We start from the raw sequence: 23,454 nt of genomic DNA, 5'->3' as shown, positions 1-23,454 counted from the left end.
CGAAAAATTCCTGCGCAAATACTGTGTGAGATAAAAAGTTGCAACAACCGCCATTGTATTCTCTAGGGTCTTTGCTAAAAAAACATATATAATGTTTGGGGGTTCTATGTTATTTTCTAGCAAAAAAATGATGATTTTTTCATGTAGGAGCAAAGTGTCAGAATTGGCCCGGTATTAAAGCGGTTAATGCAGCTCATTTTTTTTCCTTAGCAGACATTTAAGTAGAAGATGAAAAGAGGGCAGCAATTAGTGTATGGATTTCAATACAGCTTATCCATGCAGTACAGAGATTAGTGATCTACATGTACCATAAACAAACATTTGCGCCACCCTAAGTTTATGGTGAGACATGTTTGTTTGAGTTCTCTCAAAGGATCTTGCATGCAATACAAGCAACTTTTTTTTATTAGGTAAGCTCACATATAAAACATTGCAGATGCACTGTAGTTATATCTTTCTCCGGGCACTTGTGCTGCATAGTTCCTCTTAGTGTTGCCTAAAGTCCAGTATTTCTAAATTGTTTTGTGTTTATGGGCACCATTAAAGAGTAACCCTATTTTTGTTAAGAAAAAAACATTCTCCTTTGGGTAATCTATGTACACTACATTGCATAACTTTTAACAAGCTTTGTTGCAGATTCCTACCTTTTGTTATTTTGCAAATATGAATCTGTATGGGAGTGGTTTTATAATTATCAGTTAGCCTCTGCACCTGTGGGGCTCTAATGAGGAAATTTTTTGCAGGGAATTCTCAAAATCTGATTTGTATCTTAGTGCAGACTTCTGGGAAAATCAGTAAGCCAATCACACAGACAGGAAATTACATATCTGGGGGCCGTTCTGTGTACAGAATGCCTCCAGGTCGCCATATTGCATTGCATATTGCGCTGCAGATTGAAAGGTCATTTTTTATAACATTCAATTACAATCTGACTTATGTTGCAATTGTATACGTATATTAATGTTTTTTGTTTTCTCATTTTTTCCCATGAAAGTGAAGTTACCATTTAGTGCAGGGGTAAGCAATTAGCGGACCTCCAGCTGTTGTAGAACTACAAGTCCCATGAGGCATAGCAAGACTCTGACAGCCACAAGCATGACACCCAGAGGCAGAGGCATGATGGGACTGGTAGTTTTGCAACAGCTGGAGGTCCGCTAATTGCATATATCTGCTTTAGTGTATGATCGAACAGTTTTGGTGCAGTAGACAATCTAAAATCCACAAGAAATATTTTCACAAGTGACTAGCTAAAAATAGGAGCTGCTGGATTGGATTGACCTTCTCTAGGGCATCAGCAATTCTAATACACCAGGTTAAGCATACAAGCAAGTAAACACAGTGAAGCACAACACATAATTCCTATGACACAATAGTAATACTATCTGGAAAGCAGGCACCAAACCAGAGTAAACTGAATGTATTATTACTTAGTACGGTTGATAGTCAAGAACAAACAGATTGGCAGTTGTGGTAACACAGTTCTGCATGCAGGATCACTAACAGTAAAGAGCTAAGCTAAAATAACATGTAACTCCCAGCGTACACAGTAACAGTACCAACTGACATGCAACAGCAAGCAGTAATGAGGTTTGAACTTCTAATACGGGAGCTATATTGCCGGTGTGCACTAATTGCGGGGGTGCACGGCCTAAACCCACTGGGCAGGCACAGTCAAAACAAAATGATAAAAGAACAAACAGTTAAAGAAGGGGGGTTGAGGGAAATATGTAAGATGAATTAAAGGGGCAGTTCTTAAGCTTGATCTTCTGCCAGCTAATGTTGGGGCTCTTGATTTGAAGTTGGTAAGCATGCAGTAGGATGGTGAAAGGTCCTACAAATGTATATAAGAGCAGCAGCTGCCAGGGCTTTACGAGAGGTCTCCCTCTACACGTCAGGCTCTGCCACAAGGTACATGACAGATAAAGCATAAAGAAGGCACTTCTAAGTAGAGTAAAAACTAGACTTTAATTTCCCAAAAGAGATTAAAAACACTTACAAGATGTGTAAATTATACAGGCTTATCAGTACGTGTATAGCGGGTTTCCTACAGGATGTGACAGCCGCAGATGGTAACCTGATCAGCCAGCAGTGGAGAGCTGTATGTAAAGATCCAGGAAGGGCAGCCACGCTGTGGAGACCAGCGTGGAAAGCAGCTACCTGGAACTGACATCAAAGGGGGAAGTGGCGCATTTCGGAGCATGCGTGTTAGCTCCTTCTTCATAACCAACTGGACTCCCATGCAAAATAAATCTACCAAAGTGAATATAGTGCAATTCACAAAATTTTGTAAATATCCTATTATAGATAAATTTGTGCAATCACCCATCTGTGAAAACCAGCAATGTAATTTATAAAGTTGTGCAAGTATCTATATGTAGTAAATAAATACAGTTCATAAATGTGTGCAAAGGTCCAATTGTGATAATAAATTGCAACCAAGGGTCAAGTTGCAAAACTTCTATATTTTTCCAGGTGTCAAAGATTTGCATGACAACATCACTTAGTAATCATAATGGAATCCCTAAAATCTTGCATTATGTAGTAAAAGAAAAGGAAGAATCTCTATAGCGTAACACCTTTTACTGAATAAAAACAATCAAATATGTTTTTAGTGTTATTGCTAGCACTAGCTAATGTGCTTATTTTTTTCCTTTACCCCTGGCCTCTCTGGGAGCTAGGAGTGTGAAGCAAAGTTTGAGCTGTCACTGACTCTACCCTTTCTTAGGTGTGGTATCTACTCTGACTCCCAGCCAAAGTGAGAATAGAGGGGAATGTCTCTAATGGGTTAAAAAAGACATTTCTGAAGTGCACAGAGAACCAGGTTGCCATAAAAAAATGGTTAGTGGACCCTCTGTGATATTTGTACATTAGACAGGCCATAAACCCTTATCGTGGTCAAGGCGTGGAGTCTAATCACACAAACCAGTATACCATATTAATCTGCAAGGAGTGATGGACTTTCCTGGTGGGTGTACCAGGTTGTGGTGCTTCAACACACCTTAGACACACCTGTGCAGATTTGAGGAGTACGTCCAGAACATAGTACACAGTCAACAGGCAATATAAAAAACAGGGACAGGCAAAAGATCTAGGTGTGTGAAAAACAAGTATTGTCAGGCACAAGCTGAAGTTGGTTAATGAAGTGTAGCGCTACCCCCAAAGGAGCCACTTTGTAATTTTGGATTCTCTGCTCTGCGCCTCAACTCCAAGAACAAGTGAACAACCTCAGCCCCTTTGACACATCTGGTTGAATGAAAACCACCAGAAACACAAAAAGGACAAGAATATAGATACCTTTAACCTGGTTGTGGGTTACCACCAGAAAATAGACACAGAACCGTTTAGTGGTAGATAAACTGAATATATTGATACAGGTCAGAATAATTGGCAGGTTGAACATAAATGGGCACACAGCAGGTAAATTCAAACACAGTCTGCTAGACAGAGCAATAGCTATACCAAAGCAACTTAGAATCAGGTTCTATACCGCTAAATGGGGGTCAACCCATGAATAAACCAATTCAGTTATAAACTGAAATAAATGTTAAACTAAATATTTCCTGGGTGGTGGCTATGAATATTCCACCTATTTCTTCCATATACGTATTAACTTGTCTATTCCTATAGTTAGCTAGTCTATTAAAACTCTGATAATGTTACTATTGATAATACAATGATATAAGGTTAGCAATGAAATCCAACACACTGCTTAGTAAAACAACGCCTTATTTATCTCCCAGGAAAATAGGAACTGCTAACATAAAAAACACTAAAGGAAAGTATTACAGAGCATATAAAATACAAAGCATCAAAGATACGTTACATACGGTTGTCCCCTAAATATTGTCTCGTCAGCTGGGCTCAAAAACAGAGAGAGCCATGAGGCTCAGAGAAGCAAGAGAGAGCCAAAAAAGATTGATTTCCCTTCCATGTACACTTTTACACTGCATTCAGACCCACTCGTAACCACAACCCACTAACCTCCTGTCCAATGAGATATTGCCAAGAGGCAGTCCTTTTAATATATTATATTTCTGTCCATCCTGCTGTATTGGCCTCTAGGGGCAGTATTCATCCATGAATCATCGCTAAGACTTGGGTCATCTTCAGTGTTAGCTGGCCCTTTGATCCTTTGTAGCAGGACATTTGAATTTGCATCTCTTCAGGGGGTCTTCCTCTATCACTATACCTCCATCAGGAGGCCTGCGATGAATTCCCATTCATGATTCCTTGTTAAGAACGCCCTGGTTGGTAAACTTGCAATTTCCAACTTAGGCTACCTGGCTGTATAATCCAGGAAGTAAAACTCCAGAAATATGATATTAAACCATGTTGCCTTCCAACATAAGCAGTGCATAAAAATATTAACTGCAATGTGAATAATACCACTACAAATGGGTTAGCATGCATGCCAATAGAATGACTTGGGTATGGTGCAGCATCCACTGAGAGGTACCTCGTAACTAAGAAAGAGACAAGGGTATCTGAGTAGGAACTGTAAGAGCAGTCTTTAGTCATGGCTCTTCAGCCTGCTGGCGTTGGGGCCCAATAACACCTTTGACAGGCTTGAGGGCACTCAATAAAGCCTGCAGGCAGCAATAGAGCTTTAACCACTTCAGCCCCAGAGGATTTCACCCCCTTCCTGACTAGAGCACTTTTTGCGATTCGGCACTGCGTCATTTTAACTGAGAATTGCGCAGTTGTGCAACGTTGTACGCAAACAAAACTTTTTTCCCACAAATTGAGCTTTTTTTTGGTGGTATTTGATCACCTCTGTGGTTTTTATTTTTTATGCTATAAACAACAAAATAGTGACAATTTTGAAAAAAACGCAATATTTTTTACTTTTGCTATAATAAATATCCCCCAATAATATATATATAAAAAAAAGTTTTTCTTCAGTTTAGGCCGATATGTATTCTTCTACATATTTTTGGTAAAAAAACCCGCAATAAGCGTATATAGATTGGTTTGCGCAAAATTCATAGCGTCTACAAAATAGGGGATAGTTTTTTATTAGTAATGGCGGCGATCTGCAATTTTTTTCGGGACTGCGACATTATGGCAGACACATCAGATATTTTTGACACTATTTTGGAACCATTGTCATTTATACAGTGATCAATGCTATAAGAATGCATTGAATAATGTGCAAATGACACTGGCTGTGAAGGGGTTAACCACTAGGGAGCAGTGAAGGGGTTAAGTGTGTCCTAGTGAGTGATTCTAACTGTGAAGGGGCTGGACTTCAACACACAAGACAGTGATCACAGCTCTTGATGGCCCTCTCTAGATCCAGCAACACATCAACAATGACCCCCCTGGTTAGTTATCTGATCAAGCTGGGTTGCTTGGGGAGACTCTGGTCCTCAACACAGAGTGACTGTATTTTGATGTTGTCTCAGTACCTCAGCAGTCACAGCTCTGTATTCTTTGATTTCCTCACACAGAAATGGCTCTCCAGTTTCTCAGTCTCTCTTTTTGGTATAGTCCAAACAGCCCAGTCCTCTTGCTAGCCATACCACACTACACTAACTCTCTGGTGAGATTTTGCCCCAGGCAAATCCTGCTCACTTCTCCCTCTTTAAGCAGGGCTCTAAGGTAGCTCAGAGTCCTTAGCCTCTAATGAGTAGTCCTCCTGAGGGGACTACACATCCCAGTGTCCTTTGCCTGCTTGCATCATTAGAGAGGAGGGTAGAATGAGTGGTTGCACTCCAGTCCTTTTGCTTTCCATAGGTCTCTCCACTGCTGACAGATGCACCTCTCCCCTATCCCAGCACAGATGTCAGGCTACTTGGTGGGGATGGAGAAAAGGGTGGAAACACACAGAGCACGCAGCTACAGAAGAAACAGGAATTCTGGAAGCATGACATTTAAGACTAGGATTAAAAAAATTAGCATTATGATAATTTTATTTGTTCCTACCCTGTCTAAGTACATTTGGTAGACAGGGACAGCAAGGCTTTAACTGGCATACTTAAAAGCTAACATTTCCCCTAAATTAAAGGCAGAAGAGCTGCCAATGATGCCAATGATGTATATACTGATAAAATGATCTTGCTATTGCTAAGTCAAAAGATTTTACACTCAAACCAAATCACAGAAAGCAAGAAATTTTACTGCAAGTTTGAAAATTACTTGCTAAGCTATTGCTAGACTTGACAAGCTTCGCAAGTTTGTTGCACAATTGCAGCAAGTCTGTATTGCATAAATCTAGATCAACTTTCTTTGCAAACATTCTGCAAGTCTGCTGAAAGTTCTGGTTCAGTTATATTGTGCAATAGTCATCCCACCACAGGGGTTGCTGTGGCTGTTTTTTCATTCTGTAGACTTGCAGAGCTCTTGCTGAAGGCTCTACACTGCAACTTTGCTCTTGCTAGAGACTTCCCACACAAATTTGCAACAAATTGGAAAAGTGTCAATTAGAACTTGTACTAAGTGCTTTGCAAGTGTACAACTTGCCAGGGAAAATGTGCAGCAAGTTAACAGGCTTACAATTCAACACTGCCACAAATTTGTGGTATTTTTGCTATCTGGGATAGAACTCCTGATATAAAGAGGGTTGATGTGGGTGTCATTGCTGCTCTTCTATCCGAACTACTATCACATGGAGCCCAAGCAGATCCAAGCCAATGAATATTTCCTGATTTCATTGCCTGACAAAGATGAAGTGTTTAATGAGAACGTACCAAGTGATGTTGCATGCTTATGACAGAATAACAATTTTTTGTTTGGGGAAAAACAAAGCAAAAGAGAAGAAAAAAAAGTATGTAATCTTTTTATGCAGCTCATTGTGTATGGGCTACGTGTGTTTAGGCATCTACCGAACTGACTGTTTTGTGAATGGTTTATAAATAGTCACATAATGTTCTGTTAGGTCATAATATTTTCATGGCACTGATGGCATAAAAAGTTTCTAATATTAAAAAAAGAAAGAAAAAAAAAAAAAAAAGAATGAAGAAACAGCTAAGAATACAGCAATACAGTTTTTTTTATCAGAGAGTTCTTGAACGAATTGTCAGTAACATTTGCATGATTCATTCTAATAACCCAATGCTTGCGTTATAATATAAAAAACATTATGGATCATTTGGGGCTGTGTCAATACCATCCCCAATATGGATGTGAGCTCCCCTATGGTCCTTTGTATACACAGAGCTGAAAAAAAATTTAATAAATGTACCTTCTATTTGTCCCCAGGCACTCACTCTAGATTATTTTGTAAAGGGCCTACATGCTCAGACCTGACCTTTTTACCATTAATATATTTGAAGAATTTTTTAGGGTTTGTCCTATCTTTTGCAATCCATTGTTCGTTTTGAATTTTTGCTTCCTTGATTTTCTTTTTACATAATCTGTTATATTCTTTGTAACATTTAAATGATGATAGTGTCCCTTCATTTTTATATTTTTAAAAGCTCTGTTCTTATTATTTATAACTTTTTTAACTTTGGCTATGAGCCACATAGATTTTATTCTATTATTTATATTCTTTATTTTTATCCAAATGCTATAAACTATAAAAAATAGGGTATTGGCGCTGTTCACTGTTAAAATAATAGTAAAACCTCTCACCACAAGGGAAAAACTGCGTTACAAATCTGAGTAAATAAATTTGTGAAAAAACAGTGAAAAAGTATACTTCAATACGTATAATCCCATAAAATGATATATATATATCCACGAATATGACTGAGGCTACCAATAAACATACAAACTACTTATAGTAAAAAATTAAATTATATACAGAAAATAGAAATGAAAAATACATTAAAATATACAAGAATAATGAAAAAATCCAAAAAATAAAAAATGTATGTATATTAAAGGAGTGCCCTGAAAAACAATAAGTGATAAACAATCCAAATGGTGTTATACCAATTATGTGTTTTGGAATCTAAATTGTGATCATGCAAAAAGTGAAACAAAAAATTCTTTGTAAAAATTTTTTGTGCATTTAAAATCTGAAATTGTGATCACATGCCAAGTTAAGCAATGGTAAAAAATAAAAATATTAGAAAATCTAAAAAACAGCGATGATAGCCCGTGCATAAAATATCGATGATGTCATTATATTATGGGAAGGTAACTCTGACTCATTCCAAAAATTCCTTGATGAACTGAACCAGAATATATATGGTATCTCGTTCACTGGAAAATCGGATCACAACATGATAGACTACCTGGATCTCCAGATCTTTAAAGAGGGTGATGAATTGTTTACAAAAACATATTTTAAAACCACAGATCGAAACGGGTACATACCCATCTCCAGCTGTCACCACCCCAAGTGGAAAGAAAACATCCCTAAAGGGCAGCTGTTGAGAATAAGGAGGAATTGTCTGAACGTTGATGATTACTGTGAACAGTCTGATATGCTGATCAAGAAGTTTATTGATAAGGGTTACCGTACCGAAACCCTGCTGAAATTGAAAAACGAGATAAAGAATCTGGACCGGGATTCTCTATTAGCAACAAAAAGTAATAACACCTATAAGAATTCTCCAGGGGATGTAGCCTTTATCACAAGTTTTAATAATAAATATAGGAATATGGAGCACATAGTGAGGAAGTATTGGCCCATATTAAAGTCTGATAGAACTCTGGGGAGCATCCTCACCAAAAAAAACACGCTTCATCTACAGGAGGGCACCCACCCTCAGAAATCACCTGGTTCATAACGTCATTGACCCCCCAAAAAATATTAAATTGTTTTCAGGCATGAAAGGTTTTTATAGATGCCAAAAGTGTCTGGCATGCCGGGTTAGTAAAAAGCAACCGAAGAAGAGATCCTCCTTTCATTCTAGGAGAGGTATAGAGTTTGACATCCGAGAATTAATCACCTGCAATACTACCCATGTGACTTACGTCATCGAGTGTCCATGTCGAATGCAATATGTGGGTAGGACCACTAGACCCCTATGTGTGCGTATTAGGGAGCACATTACTAATATAAGAAAGGGGTTTCCTAAGCATAATCTTTCAAGACACTTCAATTAATTTCACCATCAAGATCCATCGTGTTTGGTGTTCTATGGTATAGATACGGTCAAAGATAACTGGAGGGGGGGGCAGTAAGAAAATATTGATATCCCAAAACGAAACCAGATGGATATACCGTTTAGACAGTCTGGTTCCTAGAGGACTTAACGTGGATATCGATCTGAACTGTTTTTTATCCAACTTCTAGCACATTTTTTATTATATATACACATTGATTTTATTTTATATTTATACCTATGTCTTCCTCCCTGCTACTGGGTAACAAGGGAATTTTAATAAAACCATGGAATGTTCACCATCTATTCTCCCATTTGGGATATTGCACCCTTGTATTTAGAGTTAAATAGATTGATATAGGATTATGTTAGTGGGCCCAGGGCACACAAATTCCCTCCTTTCAGTTCCATTTAGCTTTCTCAGGCCTCCCATTTTTAATTTTAATCTGATCTTCATTTTATGTTTTATTTTTTATTTTTATGAAAACTTTTTAGTTATTACATAAGTTTTTTCCTGATAAAGTATACCATCATTTGGTAAGGTTGTTTTTTTATCTCATGTTCCAAGACCTTAATCTAGGGGCCTCGTCCCAAGATCCTGGGGCAAGGATGTGTGTGTTTAATATACTGTATCGCAAGATCATAGTTTTTTTGCCCTTATACCCGATTCACACGGATACGTGATAATATCGCCTGCTATTTTTATAGTAAAAATTTTTATCTATTTTATTTTTATTTTTATATATTATTTTGTCTATGGTCATTTATAATATTTATATTCATTGGAATTTTAATTATTTTTATGCAAATTTTTGTATGTGATATTGCACTGTTGCATTTATTTAAAATTTTTTATTTCCTCCCTTTTTTTCAATATTTTTTTCAATATTTTTTTCATTAAGTTTGTAAGCATAGAATTGTCTGCTGAAATGCTTGTAATCTGCCATTCTTACACACGGAGGCGCCTTGACATGAATTTGTACTATGTTCATCAACTTCCACCAGGGGGTGTCAGACTGCTTTGTCTGTTTTTCCTTCCTATTTTTTCTACCACAACAGTTATATCCATTTTTTAATGTTGGGTGGATGTGCTCGTCACCACTACGCTTTCCGATTGGATTCTGCGGTGCCTCCGTGTAGTATTTATAGATGTATGGTGTACCAAGATGGCCGCGCCTCAGATGACGTCTTGATGACGAAACGCATAAGGCGTGGCCACTTGGTACGCATACGTCGCTCTATCTTCTGTTTATGCTGTTTACTTCTGGTTTTTGGTAGACGGGCCGTGGAACGCACGCCGCTACCACTTCACTGTCTGCGGCTTCTGGCGTGGAGCCAGCCGGCAGAGAGCTGCTAGTTTTTTGTTCTAAATTTTTTAATGTAAGCTTGAAAAGCTAAATAAAGTAATCTTTGGATTTATGCTATGAGGCTCTTCTCTTCTCCCTGTATATGGAATTTTATCCCGGTGGATGCCATTAAGATCACATTGGTAACACAAGTGGAGAGAAGTCGGTGAAGGGGACATCAATCGCTTGGACCATCGGATTCACGTCTATATGCCTATTACCCCTGCAGGGGTTGGGCGTTCCGGTGAGTGGGGACACTAGTGGGGGTTCCATATAGGACGGTTCACACCAATCTCAACAGATACATCCGGAACCACTTGGAGACACATCAGATTTCTGCACAAGGATTTTTTATATACACAGGACTATTTTTTTGATATATGCATCACACTTTTGATACTTTTGTATTTTTTGTATGCACGGACACTTTTTTGAAATTTTGTATGCACGGACTATCATCGCTGTTTTTTAGATTTTCTAATATTTTTATTTTTTACCATTGCTTAACTTGGTATGTGATCACAATTTCAGATTTTAAATGCACAAAAAATTTTTCCAAAGAATTTTTTGTTTCACTTTTTGCATGATCACAATTTAGATTCCAAAACACATAATTGGTATAACACCATTTGGATTGTTTATCACTTATTGTTTTTCAGGGCACTCCTTTAATATACATACATTTTTTATTTTTTGGATTTTTTCGTTATTCTTGTATATTTTAATGTATTTTTCATTTCTATTTTCTGTATATAATTTAATTTTTTACTATAAGTAGTTTGTATGTTTATTGGTAGCCTCAGTCATATTCGTGGATATATATATACCATTTTATGGGATTATACGTATTGAAGTATACTTTTTCACCGTTTTTTCACGAATTTATTTACTCAGATTTGTAACGCAGTTTTTCGTTTGTGGTGAGAGGTTTTACTATTATTTTAACAGTGAACAGCGCCAATCCCCTATTTTTTATAGTTTATACCATTTCTGTTCTGTGTTAATTGATGCTAATATTCCCTCCTAGTTTGAATCCTGGAGAGCAGCCCTCATCCTTGGAAAATTTGCTCTCTTAAAGTTAAGTGTTTTTCTCTTTCCTGCATGTGTTTCTTGATTACAGCTAACAATAAATGAAATCAGGTTATGATCACTGCTACCCAGATGTTCTTTTATATGAATATTGGTAATAAGCTCTGTATGGTTTGAGATTACCAATCCTTGCAATCTGCATGCAGGTGCCAATAAATTGTGAAAGGCACCCCAAAAGCAGATAGCAAACTCACTGTGTTTACAAGCACCAAATCACATGGTACCACATTACCATACTGTTTGGTGCAGTTCATTTTAACCACTTCAGCCACAGAAGAATTTACCCCCTTCCTGACCAGACTACTTTTTGCGATTCGGCACTGCATCACTTTAACTGACAATTGCGTAGTCGTACGATGTTGCACCCAAACAAAATTGACATCTTTTTTTTCCCACAAATAGAGCTTTCTTTTGGTGGTATTTGATCGCCTCTGCTGTTTTAATTTTTTTCGCTATATACAAAAAAAGAGCAACAATTTTGAAAAAACACATTATTTTTTACTTTTTGCTATAATAAATATCTCCCAAAAATATATAAAAAAAAAAATTTTTTTCTTCAGTTTAGGCTGATATGTATTCTTCTACATATTTTTGGTAAAAAAAAATCGCAATAAGCGTATATTGATTGGTTTGCGCAAAAGTTATAGTGTCTACAAAATAGGGCATAGATTTATAGCATTTTTATTTTATTTTTTTTTTACTAGTAATGGCGGCGATCTGCGATTTTTATCATGACTGCAACATTATGGCGGACACATCGGACAATTTTGACACATTTTTGGAATCATTGGCATTAATACAGGGATCAGTGCGATTAAAAATGCATTGATTACTGTAAAAATGTCAGTGAAGGGGTTAACACTAGGGGGCAGTGAAGGGGTTAACTGTGTTGCCTGGGAGGTGATTATAACTGAAGGGGGAGGGACTAACCACAGGAAGTGACAGATCGTGGTTCCTAGCTAATAGGAACACACAATCTGTCACTCCTGTCAGAACAGAACAGGAAAGTGTGTGTGCACACACACTCGTCCCTGTTCTGTGTCTCCAGCTCACGATCGCTCGTGGCCGGCGGTCATCGCGACCATCGGCCACGAGCATCGGCACCCCTGCTGTGCAGCGAGTGTGCGCGCCTGCTATCTGGACCCTGTGAGCCCACGTACAGTTAGGTGGTTTCGTGCAGGGGAGTAAAACTGCGGCAGCTGGTCTGGAAGCAGTTAAAAAGAAGTAGAGTCACTACTTTTTTCCCATGTTTCAGTGCATTTTGCAGCCAATTCAAATGAATAGGCTGTCAAAAAAGATCACACGGGATTGTCTGAATTCCGGTGTCTACAGATCTGCTCATGTAGGTAGGGCACATAAGAAAATGTACACTAGGACTTCAGTTTAAAGAACTCAAGCATAGTTAGTTAAAGTAGATCTAAAGATCTAAACCTGACCACCAAAATGTCCTATAAGCTTTAACAGCTGATGATACTCATATGAAGGCCCTTGTTTGGGAACGTCACCGGATTGCCCCACCCTCCGTTATATAAGAACTGTCATCAGCGAAGAAGTGTCACACGGCGGGAGCCTCCCATAGAGGAGGATCGGTGGCGGATTTCTTTTTCTTTTTCAGTCCATCGCGGCGTGAAGAAAAAGATGAATGGACATCATGGGACATTTTTATTTTTTAATAAAGGACTTGTCCCAAGCTGTGTCTTGTTGTTTTTAACATTTTGTGAAATGGTACCCCGTTACCATTTCACACAGGGGGAGGCTGGGATCCGGGGGTCCCCTTGTTAAAGGGGGCTTCCAGATTCCGATAAGCCCCCCGCCTGCAGACCCCCACAACCACCGGGCAAGGGTTGTGGGGGTGAGGCCCTTGTCCCCATCAACATGGGGACAAGGTGCTTTGAGGGGCTACCCCAAAGCACCCTCCCCATGTTGAGGGAATGTGGCCTGGTACAGTTCAGGGGGGTGCTGTCTCGTCCCCCCTCGTTTTTGCCCCTCTTTTTTGCAAAGTTGCGTGCTCAGATAAGGGTCTGGTATGGATTTTGGGGGGACTCCTACACCATTTTTTTTAAATTTTGGAGCAGGGTTCCCCTTAAAATCCATACTAGACCCTTAGGTCTGGTATGGATTTTAGGGGGACCCCCACGCAATTTTTTTTAAAATATTGGTTCGGGGTTCCCCTTAATATTCATACCAGACCCAAAGGGCCTGGTAATGAACTGGGGGGGATCCCATGCTCTTTTTTTCAATGAGTTTTATCTATATTGCCGAGACCCCACAATTCATTACAGCTGCGATCACTTTTAAATGACAATTTTTCCTTTAGAAATGTAATTTTTCTGTGGTACTGTTCTAAACACGGGAAAAATGCGCCACTTTACAGGCATACTATAGACAACCCCCAGGCACAATATTTAAATTAAGAATTAAAGAATTAAAAAAAGCAAAGCTCCCAAAAAAAGTCTGTTTTTAAAAAAAAAAATTGCATTGATACATGTCCCCTGGGGCAGGACCCGGGTCCACAAACTCTTTTTATGGCAATAACTTGCATATAAGCCTTTAAAATGAGCACTTTTGATTTTTCATGTTTGTCTCCCATAGACTTTAACGGTGTTCTGGTGGCTTTCGAATTTGCCACGAACACCGCATATTGTTCGGTGTTCTCAGAACATCCGAACAACCAAAGTTCGGGCCGAACCGTTCGCCCATCCCTACTCTTTATATCATATTACAGTGGACTTTTTTGCATATTTTCATATTTTTAGCACTGCATATACTTATTTTTGTTTAATTTATTGCCACCAAAATTTTTGTCAGCTGCTTTATAATTGTTATAGTGCAGTGATTAATTTGTATCTATTATTTTAATAAATTGCAGCCAGCAACAAGTAGGAAGCATAGCTTGTTTAAATATACATGTGCTGATTAGCAGTAAAGTGCAGTGAGCTCTGGGACAGGTTGTGAAAAAATATGCCGTTTTAATAAGACACATTTAGCCTGTTATAACTGTAGACAGTTCATGTGGAGAGGTTGTAAAGAGGCTGAAGTACCCACCCAGAAAGGGTCTGGTATGAATATTTAGGAGGGCCCCAGCTGTTTCTTTATAGTGGTTTCTGGACAAGGTCACCTTCAAGATCAATACCAAACTCTTAACTAGGATAAGGGTCTAGTATACATTTTAAGGGGGGCCCAACAAAGTTTTTTGCATTTTTTTTTCTTCAGGGCTTGTGACCTGATATGGTTCAGGAGTGGAAACACACCACATTAGTTTGCGTGACATGACATTCGTTTGCTGTGTCCATGAACTGCCAATGGATTGAGTTCACTATGAGCCCAACCTTGACCCAAACCCACAGCCCATCCCTAGTGGTCAATGACTACATTATGTAAAAACTGACTAACAACCCACTGATCAAATTTTTACAGGTTCACCAGGCTGAAATTAGAACAGTGTACATAGTTTATGGCCAACTAAAGTGGGTGGAGCATGTGTTTTTTTAGAACCTACCCAGAGGGCTTTATTTAGTTATTTCAAGGAGTCAGCCATATATATCATTCATATCAGTTGCACAAACTGTTAAAGTGAAGATAAGATAACTATAGGTTTGCACAAACAGAATTGACCACAATGGCAACATTTTGATTGTTAAAATACCAAGTGATATTTGGTATATTTTATCTTTATTTTTTTCAGTTGATTTATTTTAAATAAAAATAAGCTATTTTTATAATAAACTAAAAAATATAAACAGTTAATATGTCTTTTCTTGGTGCTGCCTGTGCTTATCCTGCTGTCCTAATAACAAGCTTACAAATGCCTTGTGATATATATATGACCCTTAATGTTCAAGATGCTCATTCATATTAGAAGCTGCTGTATTGTACCTATCATTCTTTAAAAAAGAGTATAATATGCAGTGTGACATTGATTTCTATATTTCATTTTTCCTCTTTACCTTCCTTTATTTATGGTATACTATACAAGGCTCACACTGTGAAACAGTTATTTGAGCTGATTTATAATGTTTGTCTGGTTTTGATTTGCTTCAAAAACCTTGATGTATTGCATTCTTCATGCTTGTCTATTTCTGAAATCTTAATAGCAGGAAAGTGTTGTATTGTGTAAACCACTGATAAAAGCACAAATGACTGGAACAAAAGTGATAACCTTTGTTGTCTACCACAATATATTCCAGTTACAAGATGTACTAAGTAGAAGGGATAAGTTAGTCTATTCAGCAACATTCCAGAGTCCTTTTATTTCAGTGATTTGCAACTAGAGAACTATCTTGAGGAAGTCACAAAACAAAAGCAAATCAAGTTTATTTATTTTTCTAGACTCATGTATCAAATTATGGCTTTGATCATTGGGAAGCCTTATAAATGGAAACCATTTTTTTTTTCCTGTGTGCTTACATAAACCTGTAGAGGGCCACCACCAGCACCTAGGATATGCTTATTAGTGTGCATGAATAATTGTTTAAGTCCTTGTTTTCAGAACATGGCTCTAAATGACAGCTGCGGTCGTGCTAAGGAGACTGGGAGCCAATTACACTTGTTCCCAGCTGTTGACTGCTGTCACTAGACAGTTATCAACTAACAAAGCAGCTCTTACGCTGGTTTGACATAAATTCTGTTTTTTTTCCATAATCCTTTTGATGAAACCGAAAGACTCATACCGCTGCAGTGTGCTGTTGCATTTTGTATAATATAATATATACTGTACTCAACGCCTATTTTAGACAAAGTGGGGCCTCGGCAAAAAATGTAAGTAGAGCCTCATTTGCTGAAGTTTGGTGTCTCCAAAAAATTGTACCTAAAGCATAAAAAGTGAGTTCTAAAGCATTGGTGATCAGATATGAGAGAGGCAAAATGTGGGTATTTTTAATAGTTGCAGTTGAAAGCAGATTTATCTGTTGTTTTTTTCTCTTAGCCACTTGCCGACCACCTCACACCGATATACAACGGCAGAATGTTACGGCTGTGCAAAACAATGTATGGGTATGTTGTTCCCTTTAAGAGCCGCCAGGGGCGTGCATGTGCCGTGGCACGGGACCCGATGCGCGTGGCCGGCGGGCACGATCACGGGCACAGAAGCCAGCATGGGGATTTGTGTGTGTAAACACACAAATCCCTGCTCTCTCGGCGGAGAGGAGACATATGTCTCCTCCCCCAGTCAGTCCTATCCCCATACAGTTAGAAACACTAAACAGAAAACACATTTAACCCCTTGATTGCCCCCTAGTGTTAAGCTCTTCCCTACCAGTAACATTTACACATTAATCAGCATTTTTATAGCACTGATCGCTGTATAAATGTCAATGGTCCCAAAAATGTGTCAAAAGTGTCTGATCTGTCTGTTTTTTTTTTTTTTTTACCAGAAATATGTAGAAGAATATATATAATTGGCATAAACTGATGAAGAAATTTGTTTTTTAAAAATATTTTTGGGGATATTTATTATAGTAAAAAATATTGTTTTTTCTTTTTAAATTGTTGCTCTTTTTTTGTTTATAGCGCAAAAAAAAAAAATGCAGCAGTGATCAAATACCACCAAAAGAAAGCTCTATTTGTGGGAAAAAAGGATGCAAATTTAGTTTGGGTACAACGTCACACGACCGCGCAATTGTCAGTTAAAGCAACGCAGTGCCAAATTGTAAAAAGTGCTCTGGTCAGGAAGGGGGCAAAATCTTCTGGGGCTGAAGCGGTAAGAGGTGTCCATAGAAAACATTGCAGCTTGGCAAGGTACACTTACTCACCAATGCAATGTTCAGAGAAATGATTAAAAAAAAGTGCTGTAGAGGTTAGCTATGTAGGTAAGGCATTTAGAGTCTCAAAATATAGATGAACATTATACATATTAATTAGAACAAAATACTCAATTCCAGTAATGATAAATGTCCCTTTAGCTTATACATGCTCTCTCACTACTGACTCCTCTTTCCCTCATTCTTTTCAGATATCACAAGCAGCCAGAATGGTCAAGTTGCTATACGGGTGCATTCCTGCCCACTGTCACATAAAAATAGAATTTACAAATAACCCCAAAAACATAATTTTGGTATTTTTTAATGCTAAAAAGAAGGCGGAGCAAGTGTAGATCACAATTTATGCACATTTGCAGCAGTGAACATTTTAAATTGGTTTGCTAACATCTATTCTAGAATTTAGCTTGTTACTTCCCACTGTTCAAAAGTCAGATTAAAAGGTCACTAACCAATTGCCATACAAATTTAAAAGCAGGAAATTAGACCTGTGAGCAACAGTACCACTATGGAGGTTGATAATCCCAATGTCATTTATTGTTTACATGGTCTACCAAATGTGGTGGCACTGGTAAACAAACACATTCTACTGTAAAATGCATTTCTCTTCCAAAGGAAATGGTCACAGATTAAAAAAAACAAAAACATAATATAATAATCAAGGATTTAGTTAGCGTGGAAAGTAATTAATGTTTTTTGGCCTAGGACCATGAATAATACTATTTCCAAGATTTTCAGATCAGCATTTCATATACATTGTAGACTGTGCTTGTCAAATCCTATTTTGCATGCGTTCAGGCTTATCTCTGCCTTTCTCTCTTTAACACTAGAGCTTGACTAATGACAGTATAAGCATTGGCAAAAGACTGATTTAACCCCTGTGGCTCTCCCAACATTACTTTTTCAGATGTATTTCTCCAATCATGTTTAATGTATGATTATAGCTTTCTGTAAACCAGCTTGTGTGGGAGCAGAACTACAGCCAGCAGTACAATTATACACAGAATTCATGCCGATACCTGAAGCAAAAGATACACTGAGCAATTTTATATCTGCCTATGCCTGTACAGAGAGTAAGTAGACCATAATGGAAAACTTTAGCATGTTCCACAAATACATGGTCTTTGACTTTATAAGCAAACAGTCTTATTGGATCCACCTAATTAGCAACAATATGGAAGTCCTACAGCTGCGTGCTGGCATGTATATAGTTTTTATAACTTTATTGCAGACCTGTATTACCTTTAATAATAATTTCAATTAACTTCTAATGGAAAGACAAGAGTAAAAACCATGTTTTAATGTCCCACTGTTAGATTTTAGCTGAATGAAAAAGGTAACGCTAACATACAAAATTGACAAATTCCTTTTATGGTCAATAACTGTAGCGTACACATTGTACACATTCAAATGTTGCATTAAATTTTATTTTGTTTTATTTTTATTTTTACTGAGTGCTAAAAATTCCTGGGGGAAATGTATATTACAACTAAAGGAGAATGCTAATTAGAATCTTTCTAGCAGTAATTGTCAGTAGCCATTTTGTCTCATGAGGAGAAAATGCAGCACTTTAATATAATAAATTCATAGGAAAACAAAATTAATTGACTCTCTAGGCTGATCATAGTTTCTGGTCTTAATGTTGCGTGATTACCCACAGTTACTATAAAGTATCAGGTTGAATTTTTTACTATAGCATACTGTTGGAAAAAATGCAACACCATAGTAGTATATATTTTGGTGGACATTGTTTTTTACTTTTTATTACAAATGTTTAAAAAAAGAACTTACAAGGTTGAGGCCAGGGCCGATCCTAGAGTGCAGAAATATTTTTTTTTGACGCCCCCCAAATGGGCACGGTCATCCTACTAACCCCTCCTCTTTACAAATGTTTCTATGGCAACAAGCCAATGGCATAACCTGAATGCTCAACAGCTTATCACCGGTAATTCTAAACTTTTGAGTTTACAGTTGTTTCAGTAAGCCTAAACTGCAAGCATGCCAACCACATCCTGAATTTTACCAGCATTAACTAATCACAGCTCTACTACTTAGCAATGTAGGGATTTGGAAACAAGAAATAAAGAACTTGAATGCAGTAAAAATCTGCAGTTCCCATTGGCTTCTTCAACATTTCTAACACTGATCAAGGAAAATAAAATAATCCTTTCATAGGACGTGTAAGCACTTAAATCATCCCTACACTATGCTTGATATGATGTCAGGTTGATTGAATCACACTATTTCTATTACTACACTGTAATATATAATAAAATAGTTAAATACACCATAATGCTGAATCAGTGGGAACCCTAAGCTTGTTGCCTGCCACCAGATGCAGAGTGTCACTTGCTTCTATTGGCTGCCACCAGATGCAGCGTGTCACTTGCCACCTTCGCTTGCCACCAGATGCAATGTGTTACTTGCTACCGTCACCTGCCACCAGATGCAAAATGTCACTTGCCACCAGATACAACATGTCACTTGCTACAGTTGCCTGCCACCAGATGCAGCATGTCACTTGCCACCATTGCCTGCCACCAGATGCAGCGTGTCATTTGCCATATTCGCTTACCACCAGACGCAACGTGTCACTTGCCACCATTACCTGCTGCCAGATGCAGCATGTCACTTGCCACCTTCGCTTGCCACCAGATGCAACGTGTCACTTATATCCACTGATATCCACTCAGCGTCCGCAAGCCAGGCCTTCTCACCCAGCATTAGTGCCTGACCTCACAAATGCGCTGCTGGAAGAGCCACCGTCACCTGCCGTCAGATGCAGCGTGTCACTTTCCACCATCACCTGCTGCCAGATGCAACATGTTACTTACCACCGTCACCTACTGCCAGACGCCACATGTCTCTTGCCACTGTCACCTGCTGCCAGATGCAACATGTCACTTACCACTGTCACCTGCTGCCAGTTGCAGCATGTCACTTACCGCCATCACCTGCTGCCAGATGCAGAGTGTCACTTTCCACCATCACCTGCTGCCAGATGCAGAGTGTCACTTACCACCATCACCTGCTTTCAGATGCAGAGTGTTGATTACCACCGTCACTTGCTGCCAGATGCAGAGTGTCACTTACCACTCATATCCTGGCTCTCTCTCCCTCCCCTTCAGCTGGGCATGCTGGGGGCTGCAGTTTCCCTCTTAGGATTGCTGGGGTTTGCCAGTCCTCGGAGCTACATGTCCCATGATCCTCTTTTGTGCTCCTTTTTTGATTTTTTTTCTGCCTGCCCATTAGGAAGGAGAGGGTACTGCTCCCTGCTCCTGAGTACAGCAGCATGAGGAAGAGAGGGAGGGGGAAAGAAGAGCTTGCAGCTGAAACAGAGACACAGCCACTCCTCCAGCTGCTGACTGAAGGAGGTAGGGGGAATGGGTAGGAAACAGAGAGCCCTCTCCTGACAGTGGCAGCACAGTTTCTTCTCCTCAGACCCGCTCCTATCATGTGCCCTCGGGGAGAGCACATGGGGGGAGATCCACGGCACCTGAGCTTTAGCGCCCCCCCCGACTTAGCTCATGGCCCCTGGGTGTAGTGTACCCCATGCACCCGCCCAGGATGGGCCTTGGTTGAGGCAATCAATACAAAGGCATATATGGACAAAATGCCCACAATATAGAGACAAAAAGCTAAGAAGGTGGACTTTAAAGGCACACAGGTAGACCCTATAAAAATAATTATATTTTATTTGCTTTTGTAGAAAATAATTAAAAGAAGGGGAAATTGTTACATATAGATATATATAAAAACACTAGAATTGATATTGTAAAACCCACAAACAGACTCTGACACCACTTAACAATGTAGAAAATTACAATGATACATCAAAGAGGGCACTGAATGAGATTCCCATAATAGTATCCAGATAGGGATGTAAACATTGAATGATGTGGGTCACTGAGAATATGAATCCAGGCACAAATTATTCGCTATTTTGCTCTACATGTTGTGCGTAGAGATATGCTTCTTCAGGAGCATAGAAATCATTTAATCACAGACCGCAAAGGTAGTGGCATACTAATTTGCTGGTAAGCAAAAGTTCCATGGAAATATGAGGGAAGAGTGGTAAATCACCCAGCGCTAAAAAGACACAGGTGGTGGTGATCTGGACCAACCTGTATGTATTCAAGTTTGACAGCCTATTCAAACATTGTAGGAAACAAGCTGAGAGCTCAAAAAGAGCTAAAACCTCAAGGTAAAGGGCTGCGTTGTGTGGCGTGTGTCTGTCCCCTGATATCAACTCAGCGTCCGCGAGCCAGGCCTTCTCGTCCAGCATCTGTGCCTGACCTCACAAATGCGCTGCTGGAAGAATGGTCAAACATCCCCATAGACACACTCCTAAACCTTGTGGACAGCCTTCCCAGAAGAGTTGAATCTGTTATAGCTGCAAAGGGTGGGCCAACTGAAAATTGAACCCTGCGGACTTAGAATGGCATGTTTATGTGCAAGTAAATACTTTTGACAATATAGTGCCTTGACTACTCCTGAACTCTGCCTGCACCGACCCCAGCTTGTCTTTGATCTCTGTTTCTGTCCATTACTGCTACCTTGCTGATTTGTTACTGATCTGGCTTGTACCATGACTTTGCTCCTGCTTCTGCATTTGTACCTGATCTGTCTGCCTGTGTATGACCCTGTCTATGTTGCAGTCCTTACTGGATTTCCAAGCTGCAAGCATCTGTCTGTTATCCACCAGTGCCTTCTCTTCATTTGCCTGCTACCTGCCTGTGATTCTCCTGTCTGCTGTCACCCATGCCAGCCTGCTCATGCCACCCGTTCATCAGCTTCTACCCGGCACCTCTGTCTGCTGTGTTTCACTGATGAACATTCGCTGCTTGACCGGAAGATCCAGTCCAGCCCTGCAGCTAGCAAGACCGTCAGGCACTCGTGCTGCTCTCCACTCCTGCACTGCCTGTCTACTCTATCAGGGGCACCGTGTCAGAGGTGTAAGGCTTAATGTACAGTAAAGCTCCTAATCTTGAGTTTAGGAGCTTTTGGCATTTTTTGGCCAAAGCTACTGAATTCCATAAAAGCCTATGTGTCAATGTACACATAGGCTTTTACCAGAGCTTAGAAGCTACTGCAGTTAGGGGAGTGTCAACCTCCCTCTCCTGAATGCAAAAGAGTCATGTTCAGGATACATGCGTTTCCTTTAACCGGCGGTCAAAGTAGGCTATGTGAACATGAAGCCTAAGAGAGGCCTTCCTCATCATATCAGGCTCTTCTACTAGTTAGGTGACGCTGAGGTTTTCTAAGCTCCGGTCTGATAATATTTAGATTTCCCTTATGCCCTTAGCTGTAACTTGGTCATCTTACCAAATTGATGGAAGATTTGGTCCTCCATGTTGATAATCATGAACATGGTTTACCAATTAAGAATCTTTAACAAACATGAAAAACCAATTACACAAAGTTTACCACACCACTTATGTAGATGATAAGTTGCCTGCAGGACAGTTTTGGAATTTTAGATACCATCCTGTGGTATCCATGCCACAAGGGCTGTTCTGCATGATCTTGGAAACTGTGTAGGGTGGCAGCATATACACTGCACTGAAATTGTGCTGGTACTGTCAGGTAAAGTGATCTCATGCCTGACAGTGACAGCACAGTTTCAGCCAGAGGGAAAGAGGGAGTCAGGAAAACTGTACTAGACTTAATCTTGCTTCTACTGGCACTAACAATATAAGCTTTATTTTGTTCCCACTGACACTAACAAGTTGTATTTGATCCCACCAAGACAAACAATAGGTCTTATTTTATCCCATTGAAACCAATGTCAGGACTTCCCACTAACAACAAGAATGAAGCTCTTTTTATGCCACTGACGCTGATATGTGGCGTACTGTGCTTCCACTGACACACAAAAGTGGTGGTTTCTACAATAGAGGTCCTTTAAAAAAAAAGGGTAAATGAGACAGTAAACTGTATCCTAGGAAATAGGTGACATGTTTTAGGCACGACTCGAGATTTAAAAAAATTACATTACAATTAGAGAATTGATTTAATGACCAGCTTACATTTTTTTTCCTTGTCAAAAGAAGTTTATTGAGTATACAATGTTATAAAGATACATAAAGTAAGTTTACAAGGATCTATAAAGTAAGCTCATTGTTTTACAGTAGGGTTTATATAGGTAAATATCATGAAATTTCAAATATTAAACATTGGGTTCACGTAAACCTAAATTAAAGATATATATCATTTCCTTAGTTACTTTTGTAGGTATTTAAATGATTTATACCTACTATACAT

This window comes from Aquarana catesbeiana, linkage group LG02, assembly GCF_042186555.1.
Source record: "Aquarana catesbeiana isolate 2022-GZ linkage group LG02, ASM4218655v1, whole genome shotgun sequence".
Lineage (NCBI taxonomy): Eukaryota > Metazoa > Chordata > Amphibia > Anura > Ranidae > Aquarana > Aquarana catesbeiana.
The sequence above is the reverse complement of the archived record's forward strand: the minus strand, read 5'-3'. Positions refer to the sequence as shown.